General features: G+C 45.3%; 1 protein-coding gene and 1 pseudogene across 4 annotated transcripts in view; both read right to left on the bottom strand.

The window, feature by feature from the left end:
• Ptprn2 (protein tyrosine phosphatase receptor type N2) overlaps positions 1-17615 on the bottom strand; it is a 743280-nt gene that overhangs the window by 465627 nt on the left and 260038 nt on the right. The window lies entirely within an intron of this gene.
• On the bottom strand, positions 3903-15748 carry LOC124991962 (epidermal growth factor receptor substrate 15-like; annotated as a pseudogene).

The raw sequence follows: 17615 nt of genomic DNA, 5'->3' as shown, positions 1-17615 counted from the left end.
CCAGTGGGCAGGGGCACCCCACTGTGAAATGGCAGCAGAAGGGCATGGACGGTCTCCCCGCAGCCTAGAGGCTGCTGCAGTGTTGGGTGGAGAGAGAATCAAGAGCTGGGAGGTCTGTAGACCAGAAGGCAGAAGGCAGAAGGCAGGTCCCGACCCTGGCTCTGCCCTGGATGTACATGGCCTTGGGGAAGCCCTCCCCCTCAGAGCCAACTCCCACAGGCAGGAGGAGCTGCAGGACAGCACCCCTTGGACAGCGTGCCATCTGAAGGAAGGAAACCCCTTCTGGAAGGAGGAAGAGCGTCTGGATGGTAAGAGGCAGTTTGGTTCAGAAGTGGGGCCCCAAAGAGAAAGGGTCACGTGATACACATTCGATGACTGGCCTAGTCCACAAGACTTTTTAAGCAGGACAGTCTATTTTTTTAAAGAGCATCTTCTTTTCCTTTTGATCTTTGTAAAAGACTGATGCCAAAAGTGCTTGCAACCACAATAACAGGCTTATTAGTAACTCAGTCCCAGCTGATCCCCTGTTGGTGGATCCAGTCAGGGAGCTCCAAGCAGTGTGAGCTCCTAGGACATGGGAAAGACTTTAAGAAGCAAGGAGGGGAGTGTGGTCACAGCCTGAGCAGGGCCATGGCTAGATCTCACGGGCTGGAGAGCAGTGCTGACATGGGATGATGCGGCAGACACACGCCAGCTCCAGACTGATCGCATAGGCCCTGCTTCCCTGCTCAGATCCCTGCCCCTGGAGAGACACTCCACAGCAAACATCCACAAGAGTACGGGGTCCCCAGGCATGTGCCAGGCCCTGAGAGGTGCCCAGCCTGCTGGGTCAGCCAGCAGGAAGGTGCGTGGATCTGGGAGGAGAGTTCCATGCACAGTGGAGCTCCTCTGCAGGGGAAGGGACAAGGAGGGAAGGTGCCCTTGAACCCTGCAAAGTCTCCAGGAAGATGCACAGACCGCTCGGAAGCCAGCGGCACATGCTCCCTGAGCAACAGCATGCTCACACCTCACACAATGAAAAGGACAGCTGGGACCCCTGTTTCCAGAGAGGAAACCAAGGTTCAGAGAGAGCATGCCACATGCTCAAACCCTGTGCTAGCAATCAGCACACCAGCCTTTGGCCTGAGGGGCAAGTGCCACTGTCTGTACTCTTGACCCACATTGCATAGGACCCCACCTGGGATATGGGAAGGGGTCAATGCACCCATGACACCAGACAGGAACACCTGAGAAGATAAAATGTACCAAATAAAACTGTAAGACTTTGCCACTAAGGATGCAGAATTAGAGATCTTGAAAATGGAGTAAACGAGGGTGTTTCACCACGCTTTTGAGATAAAACCCTGAAGCGAGGCCCCACCCGCCACCACACCAAGTGTAAGGAAGCCTGGTGAGCAAGGTGGGCCAGGCAGCTCTCGGGACCCTGCTCTTTGCAGAGGTCTCACTCGGGCTCCACACTGAGGCTGGGTTGGAGCCCAGCTCACCTCCTCCTGGCCCTCATGCGAGACACACATGGACGCCTGCTGCCTGACAAGCCTGTGGCCAAGCTGCAGGCCAGGAGGGAGCAGTAGGGCATGGTCCCCAGGGCCAGCGGTGCTGCTGGAGGCAGCCAGGTGGGGAGCCAGTCACTCTCTTGCTCCAGACAGCAGGGAGGGGCTTTTATTTGAACCCAAACTGTTAAATGTTTGCAACGAATTAAACAATGTTTAAGACTGAACACACAAAATGAAACAAACACATGCAGACACACCACACTCACATGCTACACACATGTGCACCACACACTTCCACATGCAAACACACACGCAGACCTCACATACACACACTCCCTGGCACAGAGAGGAAACAAAAGAAGAGGCTTATCAAAAAAAACAAATCTTAAAAGCATGTTTATTTCCTATGTTCAATCAGTCTCAAACCCAGTTCTTGTTTCTGCCCCCTGGCTGTCTTCTGGTGCGATGAAAACTTGTGTGATATCTGAGTCACAATTCTGATGTTTTCTCTCAGACTGATGCTGACTGATGTTTACAGCTCATTTCCAGCCAGTTATAAATGTGCCTTGGCAACGACACCAAGTGTGTGCCATGAAAGACAACGTCAGCAGCCCTGCTGTCCCCACCAATCAGCGCCGGAATCCCAGTACGAATTAACGGGGTGCTGGCTGTGGGCAGGCGGGTGTAGCTGGAGAAGGTGGATCTCTGGGCTGTGCCTGGAGTGTGCACTTTGTCACTGGTGACCTTGGTTTCTCTCTGCTTCCTAGCTGTCACACCCTCGGCAGCTTTCTGCCATCATACTTTTATGCCATGATGTGCTGCCTTACCATGGGCACGAGGCAGTGAAGTGGGCCATCTGTGGCCTGAGACCTCTGAAACCATGAGCAAAGAAGCTCTTCCTCCTCTAAAATTGCTCCTGTCTCGTCTTTCGGTCACAGTGACGGAAAAGCTGATGAGAACTGGCTCCCACAATACAAACCAAATTCATTCGTGCCTTCTTCTGCAGCTTTTTCTATCACTTTGATTTGTTATTGACCCATTTGGAATTTAATTTTTGTGTAAAGAAGAACTGAAGAGTTTTTCCCAAAACAGTGATAACACAACCTACTGAGCAAGGTGTCCTCTTCCTGCTGATATACGAATCCATTTTTTATTGTGTTCATATGTGCCTGAGTGTGTTTCTGGCCCTGTTTTGTTTCAAAAATATTTTAATTTGCTCTTTTTAGTTACACATGATAGTAGAGAGTGTTTTGACATATCACACACATGGAGTATAACTTCCCATTCCTGTGGTTGAGCATGATGTGGAGTTACACTGGTCGTGTGTTCACATATGCACATGGGGGAGGGATGTCCGATTCATTCTACTGTCTTTCCCACTCCCCATCCTGTCCCTTCATCCCCTTTGTCTAATTCAATGAACTTCCGTTCTCCTATTCCCATTATTGTGAGTCAGCATCTGCAAATCAGAAAGAATGTATGGCCTTTGGTTTTAATGTTTTTTATTTAGGAAAATTTTGAAGTATGAAGTTATAGTTCAATCTAAAGCATCTTTTCTTCACAGTGGAGTAGATTGTGTATTTTTCCTTGTCTATAAAAAACAAATTAAATGGTATTTGTACTCCAAGAAAAAACAAAAATGTACTTTACACTAACTAGTTTACACCAATCATAAAAGAAACGGGATATTTTTTCCCTTCCCCTCCTTCACCATTCAAATCAAGGGAGAATACTGCAGATGCTATGAACCCCACTAACCCTGATCAGAACAACCACAGAACAAGGGTAGCAAGGGGTGCAGTGCCCTCTCTGCATTCCAAAGGGCAGAGGCTTAGTGCTCTACCCGCACAACACAAGGAGCACAGGCAGGCTGACGCTCCCAGGAAATGCCCGTCAGAACTGGGGCCTGCCTGAAGCTGTCTAATTAGGTCACTGCTTTAGAGGAAATGATGAAAGTCAAATCTGAGAGTATAAAAGAAAAGAGCTGGACTTTAGTCGCAGTTACAGGAATCTCGAACCTTTTTACTCCCATGCTCATAGGTAGTTTTATACACATGGTAAAGAGCTTCAACATGTAGGAAGAAGAGTATTGTGCTGTGGACAAAGGACGGCGAATTCTTATGCATCTGGTATCTCAGATTTGCTGAGTGCCAGCTCTTGGTCATCTCACTCTTGCTGGTTCAGGCAGCAAGCCTTTGCTCTTCTCTCTCGCATTCCCTCTTGGCCCATCCAGTCGTACCTTCTCCAGGGGGATACGGGTGGTGGTGGGCAGGGTCTTGGAGTTCCGTCTTGCATGGCAGTGCTGGGGGAACATCTTCACTTTTTTTTAATAAGTTTTTTAGTTGCAGAGGGACACAGTACCTTAATTTTTTTCATTTATTTTATGTGGTGCCCAGGACCTCACTTGTGTTAGCAAGCACTCAACCAGCCCACATCTTCACTCTTGATGGATGTTTCATCAAACTCATTTTTTTGAAGTAACCACATTGCTGACAGAGCTTCATGTGGCTGAATTAAAAGGATCCTCACTGTTGGTCTTTGACAGCATGCTGAAGTCAGCAAATCCACCTTCAAATGATTCATTTCCAAAAACAGAAGCAAAGAGGTCTGTGGCTGAACCACTTGCTGCAGTAACAACTATCCCACCAGGAGCAAACGGATTATCATGCTTCAGAGTTTCTAGACGTTGTATTGCCCTGGCCAGATACACTGCAAGGGTTGATACTTGAAGTGCCAAAGGATTCAGTAGAAGACTGCTTGAAGAAAGAGTCAGATGGAGCCAACCTAGATGCGCTTCAATAGATGAATGGATAAAGAAACTGATACATATACACATGGAATATTATTCAGCCATAAAGAAGAATAAAATTATGGCATTGGCAGGTAAATGGATGGAGTTGGAGAATACCGTGCTAAATGAAATAAGCCAATCCCAGAAAACCAAAGGCCAAATGATTTCTCTGGTAAGTGAATGATGATACATAACAGGGGGTGGGGGGAGGCAAGAATGGAGGAAGAATGAATTGTATAGAGAAAAATGGGTGGGGTGGGGGTGGGGCGAAAGAAAGATAATAGAATGAGACAAACATCGTCACCCTATGTACATGTATGATTACACAAATTATGTGTCTACTTCGTGTACAACCAGAGAAGTGAAAGTTGTACCCCATTTGTGTAAAATGAATCAAAATTTTAAAAACAAATAAATTAGAAAGGTAATTTTACAGATAAATTAAAAAAAAAGAAAGTCAGATGCAAACAGATCCACCACCAAATGTATCAATTTTCCCAAAAGGATCATCCTTGAAAAAAATCACTGCCAACAGAAGGATCAGACCAGAAAAAATCCAAGTTGGTATCTGCAACTGGACCTGACAGAGAATTTGATTCTGTATTAAATGGATCTTCCTCTTTTGAATGTCTGTCATTGTCAAATTCAGGACAAACATTTTCATTAACAGCTGCAGCTACCACTTCATTCTCATCAGCCACATCAGGTGGTATTTCAGGACTACTTGCGGGAGACTCTGGGTGTATGGACTCAGACTCCAGGCTGTTCTGGCCTTCAGCCTCTTCTTTAAGGTCAACTGCCTTGCTGCTGCTGATGTTGAGGCTACAATAATCTGAAGCACCATTTACAAGAATGCTGCGTGAACTACTGCACAAATCTGACTAACCATGATGATTTTCCAGATCTTTCATTTCCATCAGTCTCGTTTGCATTGAATAGATCTGCTGTGAATTGTGTGGGTCTGTTGAAGACGTTCCAGCTGAGCCTTCTGCAACTCCACACTCTCCTCCACTTCTGCGGTTTTTGTTGTAGGACTGAGCTTCTTCTGTAGTTCTGGCTAATTCTTTAGAAGTGGAGATCTGTGCAACCTGGTTAGTTATTTCTGCGTTCAGAGAAGAGATCAGCTGGGCCTTCTCAGCACATTTCTTTCTGATTTCCTTGAGTTGCTCCTCCAGTGGGCTTTCTGCTTATCAGTTCTTCAAGGAGTCCTGTATTGCTGCTTCTGAGCCTGCCGTTTTTGTAGATTAACATTTTCCCTTTGAACTTCCTCTTGAAGATCCTGAACCTCACTTGTCCTCTGTTTAATAGTATCTTCTTTCTCCTTAAGGTCCTATTTCACATTATTCTTTTCCCTCTGCAGGTCAACTATTTCACTGTTTAAGAGTATCTAGCTTAATAGCAGAGAAATCTGCAACAGGACTTGATCCTATGATGTTCTCTTGCAAACTGGTCCTGCCTGATGGTGGAATCATCTCGGGACTAAGAATGTGAGTAGGATCAATGCCCTTTACTAACTTTTGATTAAGTAAAATGTCAAGGCAAACCGATTCTTTAAAAGTTTCCCACAGTCCTTTGTGTCATATAATGCCCAAATATGGGCTAATAAGATAGAGAGTAAACCTGTTTTCAGGAAGATTTCACAGACCTCCAATCCTGATACAAATCCATTCATATACAGATATCAGTTTTCAAAAAGATCCTATCATACGTGGCTTTCCTGCAGTGTCTATCTCCTGTTTTCTCTTAGGAGGTGGGACCAAGACTGGAGGCAAGGCCATGAGCACAGGTTCTTTCTCCAACATGCAGTACACCAGAAACAAGGCGACTGCAACTCACCTGTCAAGATTTCCATCATGTCAATGTCGCTCACTCCCAAACTCTTCCAAGACTTCCACAGGCCACTTAGAGTTTAGCAGCACTGGCTTCACTTTATCACCAGATAAAAATCCATCCACTGAGCTTAAACTATCAAAAATCACATCATATTTGGCCTTATCTTCACATTTAACAGCCCATGAAAACTCAGCTGCTTAGGTTCTACTGGTTAGCAAAGAACCACTGGTATCATGAAACCTTGGTGTCAGAACAGCCAAGTTCAAGCTGTCAGTGAAACCTCCAATCCATTCTGGGCAGAGGCTACAAGACGCAAACCACAGAGAATTCTTTGTTCAGGATGCCTTTGCCATCTGTGTCAGCTAAATCCCAAGTCTTTCCAAGTATCAAGACCGGAAGCCCTGATTTTTTCAGAAAAGCAGCAGCATCTGAAGTCGACATTCTTCTAGCACTGCCTGTATCAGCCTGTCCGTAGTATTTTTCATATACAGGATTCCCACTTGATAACTGTGCAGCCATGCATGGTGTTTCCATCATGCAGGGAGGGGAAGGAAGGATGGGCCACAGGGGCTCCAGGGAGAAAGAGGCAAAGGGAGCTGGGAGTAGGCAAGACTCCTCTCCCTGAGCTTTGACAACATTCCTTACCACCGCCCTTCCCCACCTTCCATAGTCAGATATTGTGATGCCTCCTTCTTCATTTTTCTCGCTAAGGAAAAGTGACTATTCTGGACCTCTTATTTTTCCAACTGAATTTCTCAACTACTTTTTCTGTTTCAATGAAGAATATCATTGTAATTTTAATGGGAATTGCATTAAATCTGTATAGCATGTTTGGTAGTATGGCCATTTTGATGATATTAATCCTATCTAAGGACATGGGGGGGTCTTTCCATTTCTAAGGTCTTCTTTAATTTCTTTCTTTAGAGTTCTGTAGTTTTCATTCTAGAGGTATTTCACCTCTTTTGTTAGATTGATTACCATATATTTTATTTTTTGAGGCTATTGTGAGTAGAATGGTTTTCCTAATTTCTCTTTCAATGGATGCATCATTGATGTATAGGAATGTAATTAATTTATGGGTGTTAATTTTATATCTGGCTAATTTGTTGAATTTGTTTATGAGTTTGAGAAGTTTCCTGGTAGAGTTTTTTTAGGTCTTCTAAATATAGAATAATGTCAGCAAACAGGGATAGTTTAAGCAATTCTTTTCCTATTTGTATCCCTTTAATTTCTTTCTCTTGTCTAATTGTTCTGGCTAGGGTTTCAAGGACTAGGTTGAGTAAAAGTGGTGAAAGAGGGCATCCTTGTATTATTCCAGTTTTTAGAGGGAATGCTTTCAATTTTTCTCCATTTAGAATGATGTTGGCCTTGAATTTAATATATTTAGTTTCTATACTGTTGAGGTCTGTTCCTACTATCCCTAATTTTTCTTGGGTTTTGAACATGAACCAATGCTGAATTTTGTCAAATGTTTTTTCTGCATCTGCTGAGATAATCATGTGATTCTTGTCTTTAAGTCTATTGGTGTAATGAATTATGTTTATTGATTTCCATATGCTGAACCAAACTTGCATTCCTGGGATGAACCCCACTTGATCACGTGCACTGTCTTTTTAGTGGGTTTTTATATGTACTTTGCCAGTATTTTATTAAGAATGCTTGCATCTATATTCATCAGGGATATTGGTCTGAAGTTTTCTTTCCTCAATGTTCCCTTAATTGGTTTTGGTAACAGGGTGATACCAGCTTCACAGAATAAGTCTAAATGGTTGTCTCTTTTTTTATTTCTTGGATTAATTTGAGGAGGATTGGTTTTAGTTCTTTGAAGGTCTGGTAGAACTTGGCTGAAACTTCATCTGGTCCTTCTGTTGGCAGTGATTTTTTCTATCTTGGTAGACTTTTGATTGTATCTTCAATTTCATTCCTTGAAATTGATCTGTTTAAATTTTCTATGTCCTTCTGATTCAATTTGGGTAGGTCATATGTCTCTAGAAATTTGTCAACATCTTCAAGATTTCCAATTTTATTAGAATATAAAAAACTTTCAAAATAGTTTCTGATTATCATCTGTATTTCAGTAGTGTCTGTAGTGATACTTCCTTTTTGATCACAAATTTTAGTAATTTGAGTTTCCTCTCTCTCTTCATTAGCTTGGCTAAGGGTTTACCAATTTTACCTATTTTTTAAAAGAACCAAATTTTTTGAATTTTTTTTTGTTTCAGTTTCATTGACTTCAGCTTTTTTAAAATTATTTCCTGTGTTCTGCTACTTTTCGTGTTATTCTTCTTTTTCTAGGGTTTTGAGGTATAATATTAGGTTATTTATTTGGTGACTTTATTTACTTCTAAAGAATGTGCTCAGGGCAATGAATTTTCCTTTTAGCACTACCTTCATAGTGTCCCAGAGATTCTGCTATGATGTGTCACTAGTCTCATTTACCTCTATTTAAGTGTTTTTTATTTCATCCCTGATTTCTTCTGCTATCCATTTATCATTCAATAGCATATTATTTAGTCTCCAGGTGTTAAAAGTAGCTTCTAATTTTTATTTTATCATTGATTTCTAATTTTATTCCATTATGATATGACACAATGCAAGGTAATATCTCTATTTTTTGTATCTACTAAGAGTTGCTTTGTGACCTAAGATGTGGTCTCTTCTAGAAAATAATCCATGTGCTGCTGAAAAGAAAGTATACTCAGTCATTGATGGATGAAATATGCTATATATGTCTGATGTCTAAATTATTAATTGTAATTTTTTTAGTTCCATAGCTTCTTTATTTTTGTTTTGAGGATCTATCCAGTGGTGACAAGGGTGTGTTAAACTCAACCAGTATTATTGTGTTGTGGGCTATTTGATTCTTAAAATTAAGAAGGGTTTGTTTGATGTATGTACGTGCTCTGTTGTTTGAGGCATAAATATTTACGATTGTTATGTCTTGTTGATACACAATTCCCTTAAGCAGTATGAAATGGCCTTCTTTGTTCCTAGATTAACTTTTGCTTGAAGTCAACTTTATATGATGTGAGGATATAAAACCATATGCTGATGAGATTCATGTTAATGTTATGTTTTTTCTTGCCCTTTTACCTTCATCTGTGGATGACTTTGCCTATGAGGTGAGTCTCTTGGAGAGAGCATATTGTTGGGTCTTGTTTTTCAATCCGATATGCCAATCTATGTCTTTTGGTTGAGTTTAGGCCATTTACATCCAATGTTATTATTGAGAAATGAATTTTATGCCCTGTTATTTTGATTTTTTTCTGATTTTTAATTTGAAATAGTTTCTCCTTTGGTTGACTATTCCTCTAGTATAGTTCCTCCCTTTGCTGGTTTTCATTTTTAATTTTCATTTCTTCCTCATGAAACATTTCACTGAGTATGTTTTATAATACAGGCTTTCTAGTTGTGAATTCTTTTAACTTTTGTTTATCATGGAAGGTTTTTATTTCATCATCAATCCTGAAGCTTAGTTTTGTTGGGCATAGTCTTCCTGATTGGCATTCACTTTCTTGGTATATATTATTCCAAGAGCTCCTAGTTTCAAAGGTCTGGGTTGAGAATCATTTGTGATCCAGATTGGTTTCCCTCTAAATATGATGTGTCATTTTTTCCTCTGGCAGCCTTTAAAATTCTATACTTATTTTATATGTTAGGCATTTTCATAATAATGTGCCTTGTGTGGGTCTGTTGTAATTTTGTATATTTGGGGTCTTGTAAGCCTCCTGGATCTGATTTTTCATTTCATTCTTTAGGTTTGGGAAAGTTTCTGGTATTACTTCATTGAATGATTGTGCATTCCTTTGGTTTGTATCTCCAAGTCTTCATCAATTCCAATAAATCTTAAATTTGGTCTTTTCAGGTTATCCCAAATTTCTTGGAAGTGCTGTCATAGTCCCTTAACATCTTCTCTCCATAGTCAACTTTATTTAAAATATATATTTTGTCTTCATTGCCTGATATTCTGTCTTCCAAGTGTTCTAGTCTGTGGTGATACTTGCCATTGAATTTTTAATTTGGTTTACTGGTTCCTTCATTTTGAGCATTTATGTTTGATTTTTTTTCCAGAATCTCCATCTCTTTACTGAAGTGATATTTCACTTCCTGTATTTTGCCTCTGATTTCACTTCTTACATTGTCCTTTATCTCAAAGATCAGTTTAACTATGTTCATTTTAAACTCCTTCCCTGACATTTCTTCCACCATGATGCCATTGGATTCTGTTGTTGAAGTATCTTGGTTTGTTTGGGGCCATTTTTTCCCTTGCTTTTTCATGTTGTTTGTATGTCTACCCATCCAACAACAAGGATCTGAGTCAGTAGGATTTCTACCCTGTAGGCTTATAGTGTCCCTGGAGGTTTCCAGTACCTCACCATTTAGGGGGATACAAATAATAACAACAACCAATGCAAACAATATACAGCATTAAATCAAATAGTTCCTGCTATGACATCTACAAATATTAATTGTCACAATGAACAGAAATATGATCAGTTATTGCCTACAATGGAAATAGTTTGCAAAAAAGTTAACAATTTTGAATGGTGGTCAGGGGGAGAATAGAAGTGATGTAGAATGTGATGATTCTGAGGCAGGAAAGAAAACAGAAGTAACATACTAAAGAAAGAGTGAAAGGGAGAACAACAGAGATTGGCTTGCCGAGAAGTTGCCTATCTGCTCTCTTGGTTCCGCACCATGGAGCACTCAGGAAAGTAACCTTCTGTATTCCAACATCTTGAAACCCGCCTCTTCTGTTTTACTAACAAGCTACAGCATGGGGTTTTACCTTGGAAACTTACAGTGGTTTGCTAGAGTCTGGAACACTTTAAATGGCATTTAATTCTTCAATTTCTTGAAGATTTGCAGTAATCACTTATAAGCCCAATCCCTTCATACTTCATAGGTTGATGGGGGTGGGTTTTGTATATATCTGATCAATTTCCCAAAGTCTTTCAATATCAGCCATCTATTTAGATATCTTGAATCTATGGTCAGATTCAGTAACTATTGTCATTGAAAGTAATTTATTTCATTCAGATTTCTTAGAGATATTCATGCTATTATGGATACTCACCTGAGGCTCTCTGAATATCTGATCTTTTGCATCTAATTCTGCACACTTGTTCTCTTTCCTCTTACCTAGTCTAACCAGTGGCTTCCTTTTCTTCTTACTTAAAACAGCTCTAATGTAACTCAGCAGTTTTAATGGATTTCCATATTCCATCCATTAACTTCTTCCTTTACTATTCATTGCCTTCACTCTCCTCAAGTTGTTCCTTTTCTACTGTTGTGACTTATGCTTCACCCTTCCTTTTGCATGGGCTCAGTTGGTGGCCCTCACCCCCACCTGATCCCACAGGTGCTAAAAACTAAAATGTTTACTTTACAGTCTCCCCTGCTGCTGGGGTCCTATGTGACCAATTCTGGCCAGGTGGGACTGTTGTGGAGGTGAAACCTAAATAATCTCTCTAGTTTCACTTGCTCTTGGTTGACTTGAAGGTCACTCAGCTGGGCAATACATTGCAAGTCTCCCACTTGCTCTGCTATAGATCACACCTTAGATGGGTTATGAGGATGACGTTGCCTTGGGTCCTCTTCAGGACAAGAATGACACCTTTTCTGAAAACATGGACTCTTCATATGGGCCTACAGATGTTTCAAGTATGATGGGAACAGGATGAATAGGCTTGGCCTCTCTGCTTTCATATGGTATCTGTCCCCTTTGTTCCCTTAACCTTTGGGTCAGATTCTACTTGCTCTGTCCTTGAGAAACCTTTTGTCTGGAACTGTAATATGGCTTTACCTAGACTTGTGGTTATGGTGGGTCAGGAGGGCCCCCCAAAAGGTTCACAGGTGGAATGCTTGGACCCCGTACAGTACTGTCTAGAGACGAGGCTTTGGGGAAGTGACTGATCATGAGGGCTCTGACCTTGTCAGTAGATAACACACCAGTGGCTGACTGGACTGGGGGAAGTGGTAGAAGCTGGGTGGTGCACATGGTTGGCATAAGTAGGTCACTGGGGTGTGCTCTGAAGGGCATTTCTTATTTCTGGTCCCTTTCTCTCCCTCTCTGCCTCTTGGCTGCCAGGAACTCATCTGCCATGATGTTGTGCACCTGCCCTGGGGTGTGGGGTGCTTCCCACTGGACTTTTATCCTGGAATTGTGCTAAGAGTCCTGCTCCATACTGCCTCATGTTGACAGTTCCCAAAACCTGGGAGGGACTAAGACTCTGACCTGTCCAGAAACTGCTGTCCCTGGTCCTGCCCACACAGCTACAGCCTCTTCCTGGAGACCCCACCTGCAACCAACCTGGGATGAGGGTGGACCACCAGGGACATGTGCAGAGTGTGTGCTCTGTAAGGCAGGTGAGAACACTCGCTGCCTAACATACGAGATGTCCACTGTGTCTCTGCGGGAGCCAGAGGGTGCTCATCAGAACTGCATCAGACAGAATGCTGCCACTGGCTTGCCTGGACGTAAGGTCTGGTGTTGGAACCTGCACGACTGTCTGCTCAGCATGTGATTTGAACTGCACTGAAGACTTGCACCAGGGAGTGAGACAGCATGCACAAAGCTCTGCTTTATAAAGCATTATGATTGATTTGTCCCTGACATATAGTAATGTAGACATTCATAAATCATGGTTGACAGAAGCCATGAAAACACTTGATGTAACTTTTCCTGGAGGCCTAGAGGAGGAGTTTATTTGGATAAAGCCCCAGGGAGCTATAAAACCCACCACATGTGCTCTGAAAATGCCCCAACTACTGATCTTTCAGCCTACAGATATCCAAATACTTATAACAAGGCTAAAGTCCTTAAACATGTAACACTCACACAAATTCAAATTAGATGAGCTGTTGCTGCTGGACTTCATGGGGTTGGGAAGTCTGAAAGGGATGACCCTCATCAAGAACACCAGCTCCCAGTTCCCAGGAGAGACCAGTAGTGGAGAGCAAAGAGGCACAAAGGGTGTAACAAGAAGAGCAGTTTCTGGTCAACTCAGCCACCCAGAGGAGACAGTACACCTCTGAGCAGCTCACCAGGAACAGGAACCTAGGTGTCCATCAGCATAGCTATGGGACCTACCCTGGACTGGGGAAGTTCTGTGCCTTGAGATCCATCACTGTGGGCCAGTGGAGGGAAGCATGCTCACAGGCAGTTCAGAGGCAGGCAGGAGGCACGCCAGCAAGCCAGCAGGAAAGCAGGCACATGCAGAGAGCACACAGGTAAGGTGGTGGAAAAGGAGCAGCAAAGCACTGGAGTTGAGACCCCCTTCTTTGCCAGCCTCCCAGTCCCCTGTGGTCCCTGTAGGGACTTCTACCCAAGCCCCAGGAGTGCAGGCTCAAACCACAGGCAGAACAGGCAGAGGTATGCTTGGCCAGAGGCACCAGGGCAGCAACTCCCTGTAAAGCAGCTGTTGTCCTGTGCAGTGCCTGAACTCCTGCTGCTGGGACGGATGCATTGGCCACCTGTGAGGTCCAGACAGGAGCTGGGAGCCCAGAGAACCCCAGCAGCCTATCCAGGGCCAGGACACAGTCATCCCACCTGTGGAGGACATGAAGGACAAGAGGGCAAGATCCATGTAAGGACCTGCACTCTGCAGATGCTCACAAACCCCTGCCTGGGAGGCCTACACTGGCCACTTGGCAGACCCTTTGAGGTGACCCTGACCAGCTAACCAAGGCTGGATTTTATTATAACAACTCTTCCTCCTTGAATCTAAATCCACTCTCAACACCTTACACCTCCATTTCAGTCAGGGCCCTTTAAGGGGACTAATGTTGCCACCATTCAAAGGAGGTCCTATGGGAAAAGGTCCCGGACTCTCAGTCCAGTGCTTGCTAACACATTGTCCCCAAGGAACAAGTACAGAGGTACAGCAAGTGAAAGGACACCTCCTGGACATGTCACACTAGGAAGAAGAGAGCAATTCAGCAGAGGAAATAACACACACCCTGATGGGACTGCATGGCGACACCAGGCACACTGAGATCTACAGCTGCAGAATTTGCTGCATGTGCTTTCAGTGTTCTTAAATATTTAAGATATTTGTGGCATAGGGCCAGCAGTGTTCCTGGGGCACCTGCCTAAGCTCTTGCTACATGCCTCACACAACAGGCTGCTGCTGTTGTGGCACTTGGTTCTTGCAGCTCAGAGATCACTGCCCGGGCCCACATGGGCAGCATAGGACATGCATGTCTTTCCATGGCTGGTGGGAGCGTTGGAAGACCACGTGGGTGGCTCTAGCAGGAGTCCAGGCAGAGACTCCCTCCTGCCCTCTCCACACCTGAATGGACCTCAAGCTCCCTGCTTAGGTCAGAACAGAGAACCAAGAGCTCTTCTGTTAACTTCCTGCCCTCGCCCCAGCTCCAGGTAGCCCTCAAGTACAAGAACTACCCTATTCCTACAGGTTGGCATGTGCTATAGGTACTGGAACCCAGATGCTCCAGGTAGACCCTGAAACCCATGTCTACTTTCCTGGAGCTCAAGACTGGATATGACCTAAGGGTGGCAGAAATGGCCAGCCTCTACAACCCACACAGCAGCCTCTGGCTGCTGCCTCTGGTGAGGACTGGGAGCTAGTCTGCACGCTGAGATCTGTCCTTCATACCACCGTTTCCTCCTTCTCCACCCATGGGCCAGAAGCGGCCAGGCCTGCATCTCCCCAGCCACCCTCTAAACACACTCTGGGGCCACATGATACAGGACACTGGCCCAGCAGATCACACCTAGGGATGCTGGGCTGCGATTGTGGTGCAAGGGGCATGTGAGTGCTCTGCAGGTCCCAAGTCCTCAGCACAACAGGCCACAATGATGCCTCTGTAGCCACTACAGCTCTTCAGGCAGATGGCTCATTAGAGACTTCTTAGTGATCAATACCTCATTCTGACCTTAAGAGCCTCAGCTGCAAACACACAGAGCCTGGCTCCAAATGCCCTGTGATGTCATTATTGAGGGCAGTTGTTGGCCTGGAATCAGCTGCTTCCCAAAGGCACGTCCTGCATCTCTCCAGCTTTATCTTCAAGGAGGGATAGTGGGGGCTGCCCTACTTTAACCGCTGAGCTGAGGGGCTCACACAGAGTCTCTGTCTCTGAGCACCCCTGTCTTCTTTAGGCAGACACACCCAGCGGCGGCGGCAGCCTCCTCCTCCTCCTCCTCCTCCTCCTCCTCCTCCTCCTCCTCCTCCTCCTCCTCTTCCTCCTCCTCCTCCTCCTCCTGCTGTGCTGGTGGCCTCCCCTCTTCCCCTAGGTCCTCCTCTTCCTCCTGCTGGGCTGGTGGCCTCTCCTGTTCCCCTACGTCCTCCTCTTGCTGGGCTGGTGGTCTCGCCCATTTCCCCAGCAGTCATCCTTCTTTTCCTACCAGTGTGCTCTGGGCCCTTGCCCGTTCCTCTGTGGACTGTCCTCCTTTTCTTTCTTTGTACTTTTTCTTTCAGTACAGGGTATGGAACCCAGGACCTTTAACATGCTAGGCAAGTGCTCTATTGAGCCACAGCCCTGGCTCTCATCCTCCTTTCCTATTGACGTGTGCACAGCACGTATCCTTGACATATGCCACCAGCAGGTTGTGCATGGCCAGTGTCTTCCATAGCTCTGCGACCTGCTCCCCACTCTTCCTGACATCCATCAATGGGAAGCTACAGTCTAAGGTTATCTAATGTGCCTTCTCTCTCTCTGCATGACAGCACTCTTCCCTCAGGTCTGGGATCGGCAAGGAAAGCTCTCTGCAGCTTTACCTCAATTTCCCACTAGTTTGGTGTCTTTGAGTTAGGGTCCTTTAAGGCACTGGGGCAGGGAGGAAAGGGTATGCTGTTTGCCAAGAGTAAGAAAAGCTGTGCGCATCCAAGATGACCAGTCATGCAACATGGGAGATTCGCAGGAGCTTAGCTGGGGGCACCCGGAACCATATCAACTGTGGGGCTAGTGACATGGGACCAATCTGAGAGAGAACACAGGCTACATAGACAGAGACCCTGCCCCAACACTCCTTGTCTTCCATCTCAGGTCCAGGGCAGCAACATCAAAGAAGGAGCGGTGATGGAGGTTTCTTCAAGAGGTATTGGGCTTTCCCATACGCCCCTTGAGAAGTAAAGAGGCAGAGAGAGGTAGGTGTGGGAGGAGAGCACATCAGGGAGAGAGATGGAGACAGAGTTGGAGAGGGAGCAGTGGAGAGGGATAGAGAGACAGAAAGACAGAGGCAGAAACAGAGACACTCAGAGGCAGAGAGGGAGAGAGACAGGAGAGAGTGTGCACACAACCAGCTGACCTGTTCTCTGCCTGGGCCCTGCCAACTGCTGGTTCTAACCTGGATTCAACTGTGGCCAGAAGAGCTGTTGCAGGGAAGGTCAGTTCATTAGCGGAGACTGAGCTGGGAGAGGTTAGATAATTAGGAATCCAAGGACATGAACTATTCAAGTGCAAATCAAGGCAAGGAAAGCAGTTGGGCAGCAGTGACTCTTGGGGCTTGGAAAATCCTGGAAGGAGAGACTCAGTCTGAGAAGAGGACGTGAAGAGCACCAGCCAGGGCAGCTGAGAGCAAGCCTGAAGTGGCTCTCCCCTGCTGGTAGCTGGCAGCATGGCACCATACTGGACCTCAATGGAGTGCAGACGTGCCTCCTCCTGGAACATATGCCCAACGGGACTGCAGATAGGTCCGGCCCACAGTCAATACCTGCTCTAGCCACTGTCAGACCAATGACTGAAAGGCCAAGAGGAAAGGAGGTGCTTCAGGGTGGAGAGCTGGGAAGGTGCTGCCAGGGGCCCGTTCCTGGGCTGCGCTCCCCTTCTGGAGTGTTGTTGCAGGAAGTAACTCCAGAGGAAAGTGAAGATGACTTTACCAGGACCTGTGCGTGTGTCCTGGAGTCACGATGCAGTAGTGGGATATCCACTCACTGGAACACAGGGACCAGAAATGCCGCGACACAATCTGCCCCACCACAACAGTGCATGACTATCAGAAGTCCAGCAAGGAACAGACCCGTGTAGATGAGGTGAGACCAGTGGCGGTGTGTGACTGAAGGGTACCATTACAGTCTACCATCAATGGTCACAAGTGACTCAAAGCACACCAAAGGACACAACTCACAAGGTTCTCAGAGAGCTGTGGGCACGCCCAGGGTCTGTGCCTGCAGCAAGGCCAAGTGCTGCCCAGGGGCCAGCAGACGCTGCCAGCTTTCAACTTATTTGTGCCAAAGTCTAATAAACATTCACTCACTTGACAGGTATCTTAGCCTATCCAGGGGCCATAACAATGACCCTAGACTGGGTCCTTATAGCAACATGTGTGCTTTTCACAGTTCTGGGTGCAGAGGCCAAGGCCTGGCAGACACGGCATGTGCCAGGAGCCTGCTGCCTGATTCCTGGATCAGGGCTTCCCTTGGGTAGGGCCAACGGCAGCCCCTGCTCACATCATCACCCTAGACTGCAAAGCAGGAATGAGCTGTCCCTGGCAGCATGAGAGCCATCGGCTTGCGCTCTCATTTATGCCGATGAGA

The sequence above is a fragment of the Sciurus carolinensis genome, chromosome 8, assembly GCF_902686445.1.
Source record: "Sciurus carolinensis chromosome 8, mSciCar1.2, whole genome shotgun sequence".
Taxonomy (NCBI): Eukaryota; Metazoa; Chordata; class Mammalia; order Rodentia; family Sciuridae; genus Sciurus; species Sciurus carolinensis.
The sequence above is the reverse complement of the archived record's forward strand: the minus strand, read 5'-3'. Positions and strand labels throughout refer to the sequence as shown.